Raw genomic sequence first — 19214 nt, forward strand, 5'->3', positions numbered from 1 at the left:
CCAGGCATTCCTTGGCTTGTGGCTGCGTACCTCCAGCCCCGGCCTCCATCTTCACCAGACCTCCTGCTCTGTCTGCGTGTGTCAGATTTCCTCCTGCCTCCTTCTTGTAAGGACACTTATCACTACATTTAGGGTCTGCACAGATAACCCAGGCTCGTCTCCCCATCTCAAGACCCTGAACTTAATCACATCTGTGAAGTCCCTATTTCCACATAAGGTCCCAGTCTAGTTCCGGGGGTTAGGATGGGCACATCTCTCAGCGTGCATTTCAGCCAACCCCAGGCAGCTGGGGAACCCTAGTCTGGGAGTCCGGGCACACTGGTGGCCCCTGAAGCCGGGGGTGGTGGCTGTGATCTCAGCCAAGGAGAGAGTGGGCGTGAGAGGAAGAGGGGGACCCGGGCCCAGCCAGAGCACCCCCACTTCAGGGCTGGGCTGAGGATTGCTGTTCCCAGAGGAGCTGTGACAGCCACACTAAAAGTGTCAGGAGCGAAACCGGACCAGGGAGGGGTGGCAGCTGCAGGTCCCACAGAGAGGAGGGGCCTGGGGACAGGTGGTGGCCAAGGACCAGGGAAGGAAAGCATTTAGGGAGTGGGAAGGAGAGTGAGGGCAGAAGACAGCTGGAGGCAGATGACAAGAGAAGGGGGTCAGTGGGAGAATGGACAGCAGGTCCTGTCCGCAGAACGTGGGTGTGAAGGTTGGAGGGGCACAGGCCGGAGGGCGGGCCACTTGTTCTTGCTTTATGTCAGGCTGAGAGGTCTCTGAGGTGGTCCTGGGAGGAGATCGTTGACAGGGAGCCACCAACAGTGCAAGAGTGAAGGGCAGTGACAAAGGCCTGAGGCCGCCGAGGAGGCACCAGGGGCAAGGGCACAGTGGGGGCCGGGTATAGGACCAGAGGAAAGGGATGGGGGCAGATACAGGGAACAGGGAGGCCATGGGCCTCCCTGGAGCTACTCCCTAAGCATTTCCAGTGCAGAGGACAGGGCTTGGCACAACGAAGAACTTTGTAGGGGAAGTCTTCCCACCCACATCTGTACAGATGAAGAAGCCAAGAAGGTCACTGGTGACACTGGCAGAGTTTGCCTGGCACCCAGGCTCCCTCACTCCTGGGCTTGAGCCCGCCCTCCCTCTTGGCCTCAGGACCCCAAGCCAGGGACCAACTGACTCAGAGTACAAAAAGGAGGCCATGCCCTGCCCTGGCCCATGAGCTGCACGGGGACTGACAAGTTCTAAAAACTGGAGGACCTTCATGACACCTTGAAGGACTGTGGCTTTGTCTGCTTTTGCAGAAGCAGCACCCCCAGGTCAGGGGAGGAGGTGAGAGGTGGCGGGGGGGGGGGGTGGTTCCTATCTCTGACTTTCTCCCCCTACCTTCTTCTTCCCCGTGGTGTTTGAAGACAGCCTGAGCAAGAGGGAGGCTGTGCCGGGCGCAGGGAGAGGGGCCCAGGTCACCGCCCAGCCAAGGCAGCCAGCCCTGAGCTCTGCAACGGGGCGAGCTCCCCGTGCTGCTGCCAGGGCCCCGTGCGGACAGCCGCCATCGGTAAAACGAATACCCCTCCCTGGGAGCGATCAGCATGTCCCCTGGTCCCTGAGGGAAGACGGTGACACGGTCTAAAGTGAGTCTTCTGTTCTTCAGCCTCTCTCCCAAAAAGCCTGCACAGGTGGGCACCCCCCTCCCCTCCCCAGGCCTCCCCTCCCCTCTCGGCCCCCATTTCTTCCGACCTCTGTCCTCCCAGAGCTGCTAACATGTCTGCTAAGAGGCTGGCCAGTAACTGAGGTGTTCACTCTCAGCCAGAGCATACTCCAGCCTCAGAGAGGCTCCGGAGGGGAGCCAGGGGAGGCCAGATCAGCAGCCTGCCCTGACCTCCTCTGGCTGTGGGGCCAGGGGCCTCCGGCCCAGGGACTGAAGGACAGAAAGACGTGCCACCAGGCCAGACGCCCGGGATCCTGCCCTCATCGTGGGAGGCCAAGAAGGGAGCAGCCTGAGCCTGGGGAGAAGGGCCCTCAGGAGGTGCTCCCACCGCTCTGGGCTCCTCTTTCTTGTGTGGGTGCCCAGGGGTGGGCGGGGCAAAGGCAAGAAGAACAGCACCACGACACAAGGCCCCATGGGCAGCACGGAGCTGGGGGTCCACGGTCAGGAAACTGTGGGCTCCCTTCGGCTGTGATCCTCCCTGTCCCGGGCTGCGGGTCAGGTGGGAAGGGGGCACGTGCGCAAGTGAGCATGTGCGAATGAAGTGGGTGTGTGTGTGTGAGGACAACCATGTGAGCCCATGTGAGTGTGATGTGTATGCATCCCTGAGCGGGCGAGAGTGGGTGGACGTGTGAAGAAACGTGAATACCTGTGTGTGTAAGTGTGAATGCAGGTGAATAACTGAGAGTGCGCACATGTGTGTGCGCTAGTACGCGACTAGGTGTGACTAATTGGGTGCAAGTGTGTGAAGGCGCATGAACAAGTGAGCACGAAGGGCGAGCCTGCATGAGTCATCGGGTGTGCATGTGACTGCGTGTGAGTGTGACCGAGCGCACGGAAGTGTGCATGAGTGAGCACATGAGCGCGTGTGAGCTTTGGTGTGAAGGAGAATGAGAAAGGCTGTGTGTTGTGAGTGTGTGTGTGAACAGGCATGAGGGTGTGTCATCATGTGTGAGTGTGTGTGCGCACGTGTGCGGGCTCGTGTGTGACCTCTGCCTGAACTGACGGGTCCCAGATCTCAGAAGCTGTCCATGGAACAGCTGCTTCCGGCAGAAGGGACAGACCATGGGGAGGTGTGATGGTCCCCCAACCCACGGAAGACCCCCTGGAGTGCCTCTGTGTCCTTCAGATCTCTGTCGCATGGCGCCTCCTCACAGAAGCCTTCCCTGAGCTCCCAGCCCCGTCTTTCATCTCTCCTTACTGATGGCCTCTTGGGGCCCTTATCCCAACTGCAATGTTCACTCTCTGCCTGCCAGCCCCTTGTTTTGGGGTCCCAGCTCAGCACCCAGCCCAAGTCTGGCACACAGGACACCCTGGGCCCCTGTTTGCCCAAGACAAGAAAGACTTTTGCTCTTTCCAGGCTGTGTCCCGGCCTCTCCTACCTGCTGGCCCCGGGCTGGTGATGCTCACTGCCAGTCCGTCATTTCCCTCCTGCACACTCAGCCCCCTTCCTGTGCCACCCCCGCCCCCTTGCACATCTGCTCGCTACTCATAAATAGTGGCAAAGGCCTGATCTGGGTTCGGAAGCACTCACTGTCCCAGGAGCTGGGAAGTTTGGGGCTTTAAAGACAAGGGGCCTGTGCCGGCCAGCTCCCGCCTGGCCACTGAGTGTCCACGGGCACACACCTGGGTCTCTGTCCACAGATGTGCCTGTGTGCATTTGTGCACATGGGGGTCTTCTCTGCGTTGGGGTTTTGTCTGCGTGTCTGTCTCCACTTGTGTCAGGAACCTGTGTTCCTGTGTGCCTGCCTCTCCGTGTCCTGTATAAGGGTGTTGGTGTGATAACCTTTTGGGGTCACTGACTTCGAGAATCTGTCCCAAACTCCAGCTTTTTGTTTAGATGTCTTACACCCAACAGTTAGCCGGCAGTTTCCTATGCCTTGGAGGCCACGGACGTTGGGGTCGGGGGTTGGGAGGGGAGGTGGTTAGCGGGGTGGAGGGGTCATGGGCCCCACGCTACAGATCTGCAGCCCGGTTCCACATCTTATTTGATTGTCAGGGAGACGGACCCAACAGGCAGTGGCCTTGAGAGGGCGCGGCAGCCTGCGGGCTCACTGCCCTTTCTCTGAGCTCCCTCGTGCCAGGGCCCCCTAGTTTCCAGCCACACCCACCCCCTCCCCTCGGGCCAGCACCCTCATGGGACGCCCCCCTAGGCCAGGAAGGGCGCGCACCTGCGCACGTCCTGGGGGACAGAAGGGCGCGCCCCGGGCGCGCAGCTCGGGAACCGCTTGGCTCGGGAGCCCCGCGGCCCCCGCGCCGCGCGCCGCCCCCCGCGCCCGCTCCCTCCTCCCTCCCCTTTCCCCCCGCCTCCCGCTCCCTCCCTCCCTCCGCGCTCAGAGCTGCGGCTGGAGCCGAGCGCGCCGCGTCGCCCGCCGCCGCCGGTGCGGAGCGTGGGGAGCACTCGGCCGCAGCCCTCGTCCGCCGCGGAGGGTCGCGCCCGCGCTGCCGGCCAGGCCGCCCCGTGCCCGGGCCTTTACGGTCCTCCGAGCGGATCGTTGCCCGCCGGGCGCCCGCCCGCAGCGACCAGCGACAGCGCCCGCCGGAACCGAGGCCGCGGTGGCGGCCGTGCCCATGACCGGGTAAGTGGAGAACCGGGCGCGCGGGCGCCGCCGGGGTGGGTGCCGGGGCGGGCGGGGCGGGCGGCCCGGCAGGTGGCGCGGCCGGCAGGTGGGGGGACACAGATCCCCGCTCGCGGCACCTGCTTCCCGCGTCTGGCCTGCGTGTCCTTGCGGCGCCTCAGCCGCGCGTCACCCCCTGGGTCCCCCGGCCGGCGGGCAGCGCCCTGCAGCCGGCACCCTGCGCCCCGCATCCCGGGCGCACGCGCATCTGCGTCTGGGGAAAAAAGGCCTCTGGGGGCTGCGGGCGGGGTCCCGGGCGGGCACAGCCGGGGGCGCCGGGCCTGGGCCGGAGCGGGCCGCGCACGCACCTTCTCGGAGCCTTGGGCACCCCCTCCCCCCACACTCTCACATTGTGTCATCCTTCCCGGACACACAGCCTGAGAAACCCTCACACGTTCCCACAATGTCCCCCGCACGCCCACATAGCCGCCCAGCCGACCCTGCCGCTGGCCTGGTTAGTGCTGACGGCAGGCAGCCCCGCCACACTTGGGTAACTCCTTCTCCATCCCTCTATGCACAGCGGTCCTCCGCCTCCTCACCTGTGTGACCTTGGCCAGACGGCTTCTCCTGCCTCCTGCCGGGTCCTCAGTTTTCCCACGGGTTTAGGATTCTGGAATTTGGAGCGCTGGTGTGGCGTCTCCCAGAGGAGGGAGCCCTGGGTCTCCCCCTTGGACAATCCAATTCGCTCTCTAGGACCTGGTCTCCTTCCTTCTGCTGGCCCCTTTAGGGCATAGCGGCCTGGCCAGCTTGGGAGGGAGGCACACCAAGGGGCAGGGCAGGACTGGAGGGAGCCTTGGAGAACCCAGGGTGAGGGTCTGGTGAGGGGCTGGGAGAGAGTGTGGAAAGTCTCCCTGAGAGGATGGGGCAGTGCCAACATCCCTCAACTAGGCACTCGGTACTCCCCGGGCTGGGGTAGGGGAGTGGGACCACTCGGTATTTCAAAGGTGAGGCCACTGGGCCTCTGACCTGAAGTGGGTCTCTGTCAGCCACATAGTCAAGTCCAATGTGACCCCAACCGTCCCATTCTCCCTTGGCTCCCCGCAAGGACTTGGGTGCCAGCCTAGCAGGCAGTCCCCCTCATTTGCCCATAGCTGTGGGCCCTCCTGACCCACTGCAGTCACCCTTCAGATCTGTGAGCATCTGAAGGCAAGGACCAGTTACTAATCTGCACTGGCTGCTGGGGTGCCCTGCACAGGCCTGGCTCAGAGTGGGCACAGGATTCTGTGTGGCACATTCACGACCTTGACCACATAGAATCTGCAGAATCACCTGGTGAGGGAGGCAAGGCCTGGATTTTTGTCCCCATTTTTTACATGGGATAATTGAGGCCCCAAGAGGGGAAGGGACTTGCCCCCGTGTTGACTGGTTAGGCGGGTGGCTGGGGACACTCTCATGGGCCTGGTGAAGGGAGCACCTCCCAGCTGTCCTGTCATGGTTCTAAGCAGGTTCCTAGACCTTCCAGCTGCGTCTCACTATCAGCGCCACTGCTTTCATCACCCTTTCTCAGCCAAGGAAACCAAGGCCACATGGCTCATGACAGGGGAGCTGGGTTGCAGACCTGGGAGTTGGGAACTCCTGCCGGCTCTGGCCTGCAGAGGAGGCTGCCCAGGCCCCTGAGGGCCTCAGCTGAGGCTGGACAGGGGGGTCCGAGGATGGAGCCAGCCCCTGGAGAGTGAGCCATTTGGAAGCTTGTGGTCCAAGGGTATTGACTGTCCCTGCTGCTGGCCTCAAGGAGAGGGAGGGCCAAGGACACAGCCGGTCTTGATCAGACCAACCTGGTCCATGCCCAGTGCTGCCAGGTGGTTTGAGAGAAAGGGCAGGCGTCTCTGGCACAGAAGGGGGGAACACAGGCAGATGGAACTGAGGCGGCGTGGGAGAGGGCTCTGTGCAGAGCCAGAAGGAAAACCAGTCCTTTGGGGAAGGAAGCCCAGGAGGCTAAGAGCGTGCTGGGGAGACGGCTACCAGGCCATGCCAGGCCGGGGAGCAGGGATGCTGCAGCAGGCCCCTGAGGGGCAGAGAAGGTGGTGGGAAGTGTCTTGGTCATGTGGGGAGCACCCAGGTTGGGGGCTAGCTCTGGGCTTGATGGTCTTTGTGACCTTGGCTGAGTCTCTTCCCAGCTCCAGGCCTGGGGAGCGCGGGGGTGGGCCTCGGTGGACTCCACTGACATTTCAGGATTCCGAGCTGGAACTTCAGAGGTTGAATCATTTGCGGGCGCGGGGAGAGGCCAGGCTGTGAGTCAGTGAGCAGTCTTTATCCCAGAACATCTTCTTCCAGCCCAAGGAGGCAGCCGAAGGGTGCTGGGGTCAGCTGCAGCCCCTCTCCCCCTCCCCCAGCGTGGCTTTTAGAGAGGAACCCTTGCCTTCTTGGTGGACAAGATGAGAGTGTCCTGGGCCCCTGGAGCCTTTGGGAGCTTAGCTTCATCGGAGACTCTCGAAGCCAGCAAAGCCGGGTCCAGCTTCCTCCCCCCACCTTGCAGAGCAAGTTGCCAGCACACATGTGGGCTTTGCCCCTCGCGCTCCCTTCTGGTTTTCAACCGAGGGCGTGGATATTTAGCTGGTGGCTGCCATCTCTGTCGGAGGTTACCAGCACATCAAATAATGGCAGTAGTGACAGTAATAATAATGGCGTTCATCCTATGCCAGACACTGCTCTCAGCGCTTCGCAGACATTCCCTCACTTCAGTGAGACAACCACCACAGGAAGCCATGGCTATCACTGTCCCCATTTTGCAGATGAGGTAACTGAGGCCCGGAGAGATTAGGCAACTCGCCCAAGGTCCCACAGCCAGTAGGTGGTAAAACTAGCATGGAAGGCAGGCCGTCAGGCTCCTGAGTCCAGTTTGTGTATGTAGCCACTGGTTCCGTCCTCTCTAGAAGTCTGTGCTGAACTCAGCAGAATGCAGCATTGTGTGAGTGAGCCGATTGTCAAGGGCACTTCTATTCTTTGGAAGACCCTGAGCCCACCTCTACCCACTGAGAGAAATGGTTAAACTGTAGATTGGTATCAATCCGAAGTTGGGGGACTACCCGTCCTCCAGTAAGTCTTCCCCGTGACCCCACCAGGGCACCTCTGTGAAGGGATTATCTCAGTGTGTCTAAATGGCTGCTGAGAGATGGAGACCTGGGCTGCGGCACCAAAGGCAGATGCTGAAATCTAACAAAGGGCGTGCTGCCCGAGAGCCTCACCAGTGCCATCTTGGAGATGGGCACAGGGGCTGGGCTCAGGCTGTGACTTTGCTGGGCACGGTAGGCAGACACCTGGCAGGCACAGATGTCTCCTCCCCACCCCACCCCCGTCATTTCCCAGAAGGCCACTTCTTTAGATGGGGCCCCAGTTCCTCACTCTTTCTCCGTTCCCTGCCCTGGCTAAGCTGGCAGAAGCCAGGCCAAGCAGGGCCCGGCTGGAAAGCCCTCCCCTGCCTGTGCACCTTCTGTTGGGTGGGAGGTGCTGGAAGTGGGCCTGGGAGTGCCGCCTGGAGAGCAGGATCTAAGCCCACACATCACCGGAACAGAGGGAAAGATGCTGTCAGGCAGAGGAGCAAAGACTGGGTGTCCAGACTGCCCAAGGCTGGGAAGGGGACGAGATCAAGGTCACAGGACTGAGCAGGTGACAGAACCCAAACCAGAGCCACAGGGTGCCGGGAGGAAGGCCCAGAGTGGTGTGGGAAAGGGCTGGAGGTTTCTCGGGATTCCCACCTCCGAGGACTGGCAGGGGATTTGGGGCACCAGAGGATTCCGGAAGCTCGGGTCCACATCAGCACTGTGCAAAGGGGGTGCCTTGGCCACCGTCCTGGGGGAGCACCTGATTTAAAGGGACCCTGAGCCTGCCTCTTTGTTCTGTAGGTGAGTCCTCAGTAAAAGGGAACCCTTTTCTTCCAAGGAGAACTGCTGTCTGCAGCCATGGGCTCAAGGTGCTTTCTGGGGTGGTTTTTTTTTTAATATTTTTTTATTTTTTTTTGTTTTCTATGGGGGAGGTAATTAGATTTACTCATTTATTTTTAGAGGAGGTACTGGGGATTGAACCCAGGACCTCACTCTACCACTGAGCTATACCCTCCCCTCGAGGTGCTTTCTAGAGTGGCGAGATTTATTGTAGTAGCCACTAGCCACAAGTGGAGATTTAATTAAAATTAAGTCAAGTTTAAAATTCCGTTCCTCAGTTGCTCACCACGTTTCAAGTGCTCCGTAGCCACACAGAGAGAGCATCTCCGTCACTCCCGGAGGTGCTATCATCCAGCGCCACTTCAGAGCCAATGCAGACAACCCTCACATGGACCCCAAGGCCACTCCCATGCCTCTTCCCCCATGGTTCCTTGAAAGGGACTGGGTCAAGCGGGTGTGGACGCCTCGGGGCAGCCTGTCCGCCACCTGAAGAGTCTGGGGGGCTCTGCCACACTTGCTAAGGCCAGCCCAGGAGCCCACAGACTTGGGCAAGGGAGGGGAGAGAGTGCCTCGTTCCAGGAGCAGCTCACCGCGTGGTGGGGACGCTGATTCCAGCTGCCCTGGCGCGTAGCAGAGGCGAGCCTGGCTCTAGCCCGCACCTCGTGCTCGGGCTCCCTCACCTGGGGCAGGCGGGGGCTCCTGGGCAGCCCTGCAGACGGGGGAGGCTCTCGGGGGTTGTTGCCTTTTTTTAAATAATGTTTATTTCTTTCATTTAAAGATAGCTCTTAACATGCATGCTCTTTGCAGAAAATTCGTGAACCGCTGAGAAGTAGCAGACATAGGAACCCCCTCCATCCTATCACCAAAATGCCAGCCAGTGTTTCCCATTTCATTGGACGCGTCTCCGCTCCTCTTTCTCTGCATAGGCTATTTATTTTCACATTACTGTAATTATACCATGGGCACAATTGTGTAATCTATTTTTTACTTCACACAAGCATTTTCTTTATTAATGTAATCCCTTTCTAAATGAATTTTTTTCAAAATGGGTATAGTTTAATTTTTTTAAGATTATGAAAGCAGTAAGTGCTTTATTGCAAAACATAAAGAACTTGAACCGAGCAATGAAGAAACTACACATGATCGTTCGCTCATTCAACAGCTGTTTATCAAGCACCCAGGATGTATCGGGGAGGTCCTCTGGGCTGTAATTACAATTTTTAATGGCTGAATAATATTCTCTCAAGAGATTGTAATTCGCTTAATTATGTGGCTATTTGTGGAGATGCAGGCCGTCGGGTTTGTTTTGCACTCCTATGTGAGGCTCTGCTGAGCATCTGGGTGGGTGACGCTCGTTCCGTCCCAAGGAGAGAGTACCCAGACGGAAGCTCATTTTGCCAAATTCTTCTCCAAAGGGCTTTTCTGGGCGTCCGAGGGGCCGGCCCACTGCAGCCCTGCCAGCCTTGGGTATTGTAATCAAACAACCTGGCATAAGTGTCTAGACCCAAAATGTCTACTTCGCTTTCTATTCCTTGAATTGTGCCTGAGAGTGAGCGCTTTTCCCCCTGTGGATCGATGGCATCTCTTTTTGTTAAGTGATCTGTCTGTCCCTCTCCTTTATTTATTGAGCTCCAGGTGTTTCTCTTGTGGGTCTGAATAAACTTTATACGTAAAAGATTAGTTCAGCATCTTTGTTGCAAATCATTTTAAATCCTCTTTGTCTTTTGCCTTTTACTGTTTTCATGCTAAAGTTAAACACTTTTCTATTTCACTGTTTTTTTGTGATTTCTTCCATTGCTTGTCAGCTTACAAACTCCCTTACAGAAATCTGAGAACTGTCCCTCTCTGGGTTGGCCATATGTCTGTGTGTGTGAGTGACTGGATGTGTAGTTGCATTTTTAAGATTTTTAACTCTTTAATGCAGGGGTGGGCAGACTTTTTCTGCAAAGGGTCAGATAGTGAATATTTTCCACTTTGCAAAGGATGCAGACACGCCGGAAATGTAGGGATGTGAGTGTACTGATAAAACTTTATTCACAAAAACACTTGGCTGCCAGATTTGTCCCTGTGGCTGGAGTTTGCCGAATCCTGTTTAATCCAAAGGAAATTCGTAGGTGAAGACCTAAGGTACAGTGTTTTCATGAGTGGTAACCCATCATTCCCATTTCTTTTATGAAATCCTTTGTCTCCTGGCTGATTGCGTGGTCCTGGTGTGCAGCAGGGCCTGTGTCTGGGCTGTCTGTCTCACTCTGCGGGCCCGTGCATGGGCTCCCACACTGGCAGCATGCTTTTATTTCTTACACCTTGCGTCATTTGATACCTGACCTGCAGGTCTCACCTTAGGAATCTTAAAGCAAAATCAAACTCCTTGCCTCTTTGTCCCCTGAACTTTAGACCCATTTGTCAAGTCCCCCAAATCAAGCACTCAGCCACACGGTCCTGGGCCTCTTTAGAGTTCAAAGCAGCAGGTGAGTCCTCGCCAGCTCAGATGGCGTCTCGCTCTCCACAGACGCTGTGTGTTTTCCTCACAGAGAGAGACACAGGGGAGGCAGGTGTGGGCAGGAGAGCGTGGTCCGAAGCAGAGGCCCACAGCAAAGGATGCCCAGACGGCCAGGATCCCCGGACCCTCCTGATTGAGAAACAGGAAACCAAAGCTGGCAGCCAAGGAGGAGACAGGGAGATGCGGGGGTCACTGCCGGCCAGCTCCAGCCCGGCCACTGTGGACCTCAGAAGACAGGGCTTTGGCCCTGGTGCTGTTCTCTGGGAGTCTGGTCTCCGGCTGGCCTTGAACGAAGGTGGACTCAGCTAAGGTGACTTTTTCCTGACTGGCCCGGGAACGTCATCGGTCCCCGGACTGGGTGACACCGGGCACCCCTACACGCTTGCGTTCTGCCGCAGACCCTGAACTGGGCTCGAGTCTGTGGAGCAGTAGGCGGGCTCTCTGAGGAACCGCTGTCCACAAGGCCACAGGCGTGGCTCGTGGTGGTGCACAGGGCACCGCCTCGCAGGGAGGGCCCTTCTCCACAGAAGGACCAACCCGGCCGAAAGCACCCGGTGCCCTCGGCGCCTAGCACGGGGAAGGGCCTCCACCTGCCACGCCAGGCCCGGGGGACCTTTCCCGACACCCTGCCCACCCACAGGGCTCAGCTTCGCTCCTCCCGGAAGAACTGGGGCAAACTGTCCCGTCTTGGTTTGGAGCCATGGGCCTGGGAGTGACGCTCATGGCCCCTGGCCAGGTGGGCCGGGGCTCCTCGGGCTGCTGAGGTTCCCAAGCACTGCCCTTCCTGTGGGCAGGGCGGCCCTGCAGGCAGAGGGAGGCTCCCACATGATGGTGCCCGGGACCTGGAGCAGCCCGGGAGGGAGGGCCTCGGGCACAGACACGACCCGTCCTGGGTGCCCCTCAGCCCACCCGGTCCCAAGCTCCCTCCCAGGGCCCCTGGCCGGATGGCCCACTGGGCCATGGCCAGTGGTCAGGCCTCTTCTCTAGGACACCTCCGTACTGGGGAGCAGAGCAGGGTGAGAGTCACCCTAGCCCCTGCCATCCATCCGTGGGGCCAGAGGCCAAGGGGGCCGGCATGAGGGCTGCTGGCATGGGGCCTGGCAGCCCCCAGAGAGGCCCATGTGGCTGTGGCTGTGGGGGCAGGGGCCACAGGGTCAGGGCTCCCGGCCTCCCTCTTTGGACCAGGAGGCAGCACTTTCATTGCAGCTGGTGCCAGGCCACGCCCCCCCCATCTCATCCCCCACCATCCACCACTGCCTTCCTGGCTCTCAGCCTTAGTGGACATCTGGCTGTGAGCAGGCTGGGGGAAGGGGCACCACGGACGAGAGGGTCCGGGACCTGGGGGAGGGGCAGCCTGGACCCTGATGGGCTGCGGTGTGGGGCTCGCTGAGGGGGGACTCTCACTGTATCTTGTTGTCACTGAGGCCCTGCTGCTTCCACACGACCCCCACGCCTCCCCACACACCCTGGGCCTGCAGGAGCTTTGTGGTGTCCTCTCAGGGCTTTGCCAGAAATGCTTTAGGATTTGTGTGCTGGTGTCCTCCTCCATCAGAAATAGCTTTTCAGGACCCAGCAGGGCGCGGTCTGTGTGACTCAGATGGCGGCCAGGCCCCTGCCGTCTGGTACCGTGGTGACCTTCAGGTCCTGCCATTGCTGCCAGTTGGGGTTGGTAAGGATGCTGGAGTGGAGCCTGGAGGCCTTGCAGATGCCCCTCCCTAAGCTGCAGCTTCCGAGGCTTCCTCTCGAGTGGCACTGGCCACTGTCTCCTCCGCTGTCCGTGCATTTGGCAGCAGACATCCCTCCACGGTCAGCCTGGAGAGGTGGCACATACGCTCTGGTGTGCTAGTTCTTCGTGTCTGGGTCACAGAAGGCCAGCTACCGTGGACTCCCATCTTCAGTCTGAGCACGTCTTCTCTGCTCCAGCCAGCACTCATGCCACTCTCACCTCCCAGTGGGATGCCCAAGACCAAGGTCTTTTCCACGTACTCAGAGTGGCCTGTGCCCAGGGTCCCTGTACGGTGGCGGAACTCATTAGCTCTTTCTCCACGTTGATTTGGCCCTGTGGGGGAGTCAGCCAGGTCTCTGGACCTGACTCTAACCTCCAGCCAAGCTGAATCCTATGGGAGACACAGGAGACCAGCTTTGCCAGCACTCAGAGACCCTGAGGTGGAGCCAAAGTTAGCTCACACAGCTCTGGTCTCCCACTGGGAGCCTGGCCTTCTGGACTTTTTTTACTGGCCACAGAGAAGTGGGCGTCTCTCCCTGACAGTTCCCTAGCCCCTGACCTTCACCTGAAGAGTCTCTCCAAGCCTGTCTCCCCAAGGGCTTCAGCCAGTTTCCGGAAACCTGGTCCTCTCCTCATCAGGACCCACAATCGGGGCCCCATGGAGCCTGTCCTCAGGAGGACACATATGTCCCAGCAGTCTCCTTATCTAGTCACCCTGGGCCTGCAGCTGTCTGTAATTTCCTTAATTACCTATTTAAGACTTGGCTGCTTCCGGTGGCTTCGAGCTGGCTCTGGGGATTGGAAGCTGGCAGGGGTGCAGTGTGGTACCATGGACAGAGCCAGGGAGACACGCCTCCCCTTTTTGGAGTGGGGGAGGGCTGGGATTGAGGGCCCCTCATTCTGTCCACATGTTGTCCCGCTATAAAAGCCTGGAGGATGGGGCCCTGTGATCCCCTGGACCCCAGAGGAGTCTTCTCGGCCCCTTTGGGGGCTGGAGGCATGCTCCAGAGGCCAAGCCATGGCATCTCTAGGTCCCTCCACCCCGCCACTTCTGAGACCACAGGCCAGCCATGCTCTGCTCGCTGGGCAGACCCGGGACCTCACTGCCTGCCAGCTGCTCACAGGGTAAAGCAGGAGGGGCGTGGGCCGTGTGCGCCAGCCGAGTGCGGGCGAGGGGCAGCTGGCTCGGCTCCCTGCTGCGGCGCAGCTCTCTCCTGCACAGCTCCAGCTCCAGCTGTAATTGGATAATTAGTGTCATGATGCTTCCTGCCCATCGGCTTCTCCCCCTCCTGCTCTCCCGCACTCTCAAGCCTTCGCTGGCAGGAAGCAAATGACTGACCCCCCCAGGCTAGAGTCGTGACCCCCAGAACTACACTTCAAGGCCCCAGGAAGAAAAAGGTTCCAACTTTCCTCAGGGACAGAGGGGCACCAGGTGCTGTTGAAGGGCTTCCCTCCAGGAGCACCTTAGGGAACTGGCTGCTGCCCCGGGCCCCAGCCCCCGCTCTGCTTGGTGCCTAGCACTCTCCAGGAGAGATTCAGGGCCTGGACCTGCTTGAGGAAGTCCCCGGAAACAGGGGAGCATCTGAGAGGCCCATGTGGTCAGCCCCCAGCCAAGCAGAATGTTCTGGCCTCACTGGTGGAGCCTGGTCCCGAATCCTGAATTCTGGGGTGCAGGCAGAGGGAGGGCAGGCATGGTAGATGGATTGACTTAACAAGAAGCGTTCCAGTCATTCATCTTCCTGCGGAAAGTCTGAGGGGCACGAAGAATCCCTCCAGGGAAATGGGCCCCCAGGGCCCTTCCTCCGTATGTGTGCGTGGTGGCGCCCTGTCCTCTGGAGTTTACGCCCATGCAGCCAGGAGGAATGAGGAGCCATTTCCTAGATTCAAAAGTGGAAAGCAAGCGAGGCTGAGTGATCTGTGCCGGTGAGCGCTGCCAGGCCTGACTACAGCACTTGCACTCCCAAGCCCTGAAGTTTAAGGGACAGACTTCCTTTCTAGTCTCTTCGTTGAATTCTTTTAATTGGTTTTAATCCTGTGTTCATTACTTTTCCAGGGTTTTTTGGGCCGTCACTTGGCAGAGGAGCAATGTAGAATTCTCTTGAGCCAGACCACCTGAGTTCTCACTGGCCTCTGCTCCTCGCTGGCTCTGTGATCTTGAGTGAGCTCTTTAAACGCTCTGTGCCTCAGCGGCTTGAGGCTCAAGTGGGGATAATCACTCCTCCCACCTTAGAGGCTTGGAGCGCACGGGGTAGGGGGGTGGAATTCCACCACAGCGTGGAGAAGGGCACTGGGCGTTGCATGTGACCAGATTTTTATTTGGCTCTCCCCCCAGTACACCCATTGTTCTGTCTTCTGCTTTGGCTGGGATTTCTAGGACAATATCAAATGACGCAGGTGAGAGGGGGCCCAGCTCTGAACCATCCCACGTTCCATGGAGCCCCTGGACGTGGCAGGGGTTGGTAGGTCATGGAAACTTCAGGGATGCCTCCTGGCTCTCCCAGAACCAGGGCTGGCTCCGGGTATGGAGGGAAGGCAGGCATCGTACCTGACGACAGGCTGGGTTCCTTCCTGCACACCTGAATTACCTGAGAGACGGGCTTGACTTCTTTAACAGACCCAGCTTAATGGAGACACACACGAGAGAGATGATTTCTTCTGTTCATAAAAGTCTAGGTAAGCAACTAGGGCTACTGGGCTGTCCGGGGTCAGGGCTTCTTCGACGGTGTTGCCACATCCTCAACATGTGGATTTCGTGTGCAACATGGAGCAACATAGCTGCTCCTGCTCCTGTCTTCACATCAGCATTTCAGCCGGCAGGAAGGAGGAGAGGGACCGGGGGTGGGGGGGAGCCCATTCCTTCCCTTTAAGAACACAACCCTGAAGCACCGTCCCATGTGCTGAGAACCCCCCTAGTGTTGTCCAAGAGTAAGGCGGTTCCCTGTCCCTTTTGCTCACATCCCATTGGCCAGGACCTAGTCACATGGCCACAGGTAGCTGCCCCTGAGTTGGGGGAATATAGTCATTAGCTGGGTGACAAGACACCTAGCTAAAAATTAAAATACACTTGGGAAGACAGGAATAGAAATCAGGGAATGTCTGGCAAGTCTCTGCCACAAGCTCCGGGGGTTCGAGCACCTTCTAAATTCATACTGTCTGCACAGAACCTGCAGTCGGGAGACCAGGCCCTTCTGACCTCCCTTTCCGGTTCCTTTTGAGGTGGGGTTGGTGCCTCTGAGGAAATGCATACTAGCAGCACCCAGAAGGGGCAGGCGGGGGAGCCCTGAGGGCCACCCTTCTTTCAAGTCGGAGGGCGAGAGCGCTGGGGGTGGCTTGTCAGCAAGCCCGGCCTCTCAGCTCATCCGCTCCTGTGCCACCTAATAGGGCACCCACCCCACTAAGGCGGGGTGCGGGTGGTGCTGAAGGTCACTGAGACCAAAGGCTGGAGGTACAAAAGGTCTGCTTCCAAGTCTTCCAGATAGGGGATGCTCCTGAGAGTTACCATCAGCCTGGGCAGAATGGTCAGGGAGTCAGCCAGGCTAGACGCTGGAACTCCTGCGGTCACCATGTGGCCTGGTGCACCATGGGAGGCTACTCTGGACACAGAGCAAAAGGGCTGGTAGAGCCCGTTTGGTTTTTTGATCGTGGTAAATTACACGCAGCATCACATTTACCGTTTTCACTGTGTTTAAGTGTATTGTTCGGCGGCATGAAGTACATTCACACTGTTGTGCAGCCGTCACCACCGTCCATCCCCAGAACCCTTCATCTCCCCCAACTGAAACTCTGTCCCCGTTAGACACGAACCCCCTCCCCCAGCCCCAGGCCCCCACCCTCCCGCTCTCTGTCTCTAGGGACCTCATAGAAGTGGAATCTACAGTGTCTGTCTGCATCTGACCGGCTGATTTCACTGTCCTTAGGGTCCATCCGTGTTGTCAGAGGTGTCAGAATGTCCTTCCCTTTTCATTCTAAATAACAGCCCACTGTATGGATGTACGCATTTTGTTTATCTGTTATTTATCCATCGATGGACACCTGGGTTGCTACCACCTTTTGGCTACTGTGAATAATGCTGCTGTGAACTCAGCTGTACAAGCAGCTCTTTGAGACCCTGCTTTCACCTTCTGTGCATATACCCAGGTATGGGATTGCTGGATCCTGTGGTAACTGTATGTTTAATTTTTTGAGGCACTGCCATGCTGTTTTCCCATAGCGGCTGCACCATTTTACATTCTCTGTTAGGCTTGTCTACACTGGAGAATTCTGAGCCCTTCCTGGAGCCTCTGGAGGCAGGCACACGTGTGGTATTAAACCTGGCTAGGCCTCGGGATCCTCTTCGGGAGCTTTATAGGGTCCCAGTGCCGCCCCCAACCCCGACTGGGAGGCTCTGACTGGGACTCTGGTTCTATAAAGGCCCCCCCGGGGGGGGGAGTGGGTGCCCCTCCAAGTCTGGCGTCCATCCGCTGCTCTAGATTAGACTGAAGCACCGGGCCATCAGTTAGGGAGGGATACTGAGGAAATTCACCCATCCCAGGAGGGCAGGAGCTGAATCAGGTAAATCCTGGTTCCCTGCCACTTCCAGGAATCTAGACTTGTGTTTCTCTGGGTTCTAGAATTCTCCTTGAATGGACTCTAATTAGTGAGGACTTCAATGCCCAGAGTCTGTGCATCCATCTTTCTGTTGGGCTCAGATCATCCTTTGAGTCTAGACCGGATGCTGGCTAGGAAGCATCCTTTGGCCTTGCTGGCAGCCCTGCATGGGTGCGCTGGTCACAGCACGACAGGCCCTCCCTAGGGGCAGCTCTGCAGGGGCGGAGCTGCGAGTGGGTAGGGATGTGCAGGAGTTTTGGGAGAGGGTGACTCCCACAGCGGTGGTTGACCCTTTATGCTGTTATTGTTCTTGCCCAAAGCTGTTCCCTACGAGAGCCACTTGGCATGTGCACAGATTGTACCAGGAACAAGGGGAGGAAGGAACGGAGGGGGGAGGGCTGTCCCTTTAAATCTGTTTTCTCTGTTTTATTTCCTCCTTTTATTCCATCCTCCTCCCTCCACTAGCACAAGTGGCAGAGCTGTGAGGGCCCAGGAGCTGCAGTGACGGCGCCTCTGAAATATTAATAAGGCTGTTCTCTGCCTCTGCTCCTCCCCCCATGCCCCCCACCCCCACCCCCAGGCTCCCTCCCTCCTCAGCTGAATGCAGGCCTCGCCCTTGGAGACCTCCTTCCCCCTGCCTGGTGGTCGCCACCTCCTCCGCTGCTTGGAGGTGCATCAGAGCAGAGGGGAGAGGGTGGGGCCGGTGGGAGGGAGAGAGCCTGGTGGGGGAGGGAGCAGCGCAGGAAGTCAAGGGTTAAAGGGGTGCCTGGGCCACCTTCCTCACCTGCCAGGGACCAAACTGGGCCCCAGAGAGGGCCAGGGGCACCTGGAGGCCCTGCTCCCAGCTCCCTGCCGCCTCCCAGCAGGTCTGCAGGTGCCAGTGGGGCCTCTGGCTCTTCCTCTTCCTGCTTCCGTGGGGCCTGGCTAGGGTTCCAGGTGCCTGGAAGTGGAGAGAGGAGGGGAGTGTTATTTTAAGGAATCCCCACAGTGAATCACTTTGCTCAGCCGGCTGTGAGTCCTTCTGGAAGGCGAGCCCCTGTGGCTGGGTTAGTCAGGAGGGCACATGCCCAGCGGGCTGCAGGTCTGCAATCTCCTGCCCTTGGACCCTGCCTCAGAGGGGACTTGGGATCAGGGACATGGCTGTGGTGGGTTCTGCTCCTTCTTGCCTCAAGGTGTGGTGTCCTGGGCCTGTGGGAGCCTGCAGGGCAGGACCTGGCCCTTTCCGTCAAAGAGGGGGAATGTTCTTGTCACCAGTTCAGTGCGCTGACAGGAGGGCTGAGGGCCCAGTGACTTCTAGCTGGTGCTGCCGGCCGGGATCCATTCATCCCAGGGAGACAGTGGTACCTAGCAGCAGGTGCCCCATCACCAGTGTGGGGACAGATGTCCACTCAGACCCTAGCAGCTTCAGACAGGTGTTGGACATGTCTCCCGTGGGCTGTGCTTCCACAGTTGTGACCAGTGGGGAATTCTAAGGCCTTGCAACGTCTGACTTGGGAGACGGCGGTGGGTGTGGACCTTCACCCCTTGTGCCCTCTGTAAAGGCACCGGGTAGAGTGCAAGACCAAGCCCACTGGCAAAGCAGAAGGGTTCTCTCTCCCGGGAGCTAAGGGGCTGAGCTGCACGGGGTGTCATGACTCTCTCCTCGGGAACGTGGAAGGCAAGGCCAGGAGGTCTGGATGCTGGAACCTCCCCGAGCCTCTGTTCCCCCTCTCTGAAATGGAGAGAAGGTGTCTCCTTGCCCTCCCAGGGTGTTTGTGAGTTGCAATGAGGGAAGTGTCTGAAGCAGGTTCACGAAAGAGGGGAGCTTGGAAACAGAGGTGCCCCCACCTCATTCAGGAAGCTCCTAGCTAAGGTGGCCAGGGAGGGCTGGCACAGATGGACGAGGACTCCTGGGTTTCTGGTCTGGTGGACACAAGTCACGACTGTTAGAATGTCTTCGGCGATCTCCTCTTGGAAGTCACAGAGCAAGGGAGTAGCGGGGCCAGGGAACCCACAGGAGGTCTGCTGTCACCACCCCCACCAATGCTGGCCAGTTTGGGCCAGGATGGAGCAAATAAATGCCAGAAGGTCAGAGTCCCCCTCTGTGGAGGTTTTCAATTCAATTAAGGCAATGAAGCTTTGAGGGATGAAAGAGTACAGAAATGGTATGTTCCTTGCCCTTTTGGTGCCTACAAACCGTTCTAGGCAGCCAGCCCAGGCCGGAAAGTCTCTGTCG

Source organism: Camelus ferus, chromosome X (genome assembly GCF_009834535.1).
Source record: "Camelus ferus isolate YT-003-E chromosome X, BCGSAC_Cfer_1.0, whole genome shotgun sequence".
In the NCBI taxonomy this organism is placed as follows: domain Eukaryota; kingdom Metazoa; phylum Chordata; class Mammalia; order Artiodactyla; family Camelidae; genus Camelus; species Camelus ferus.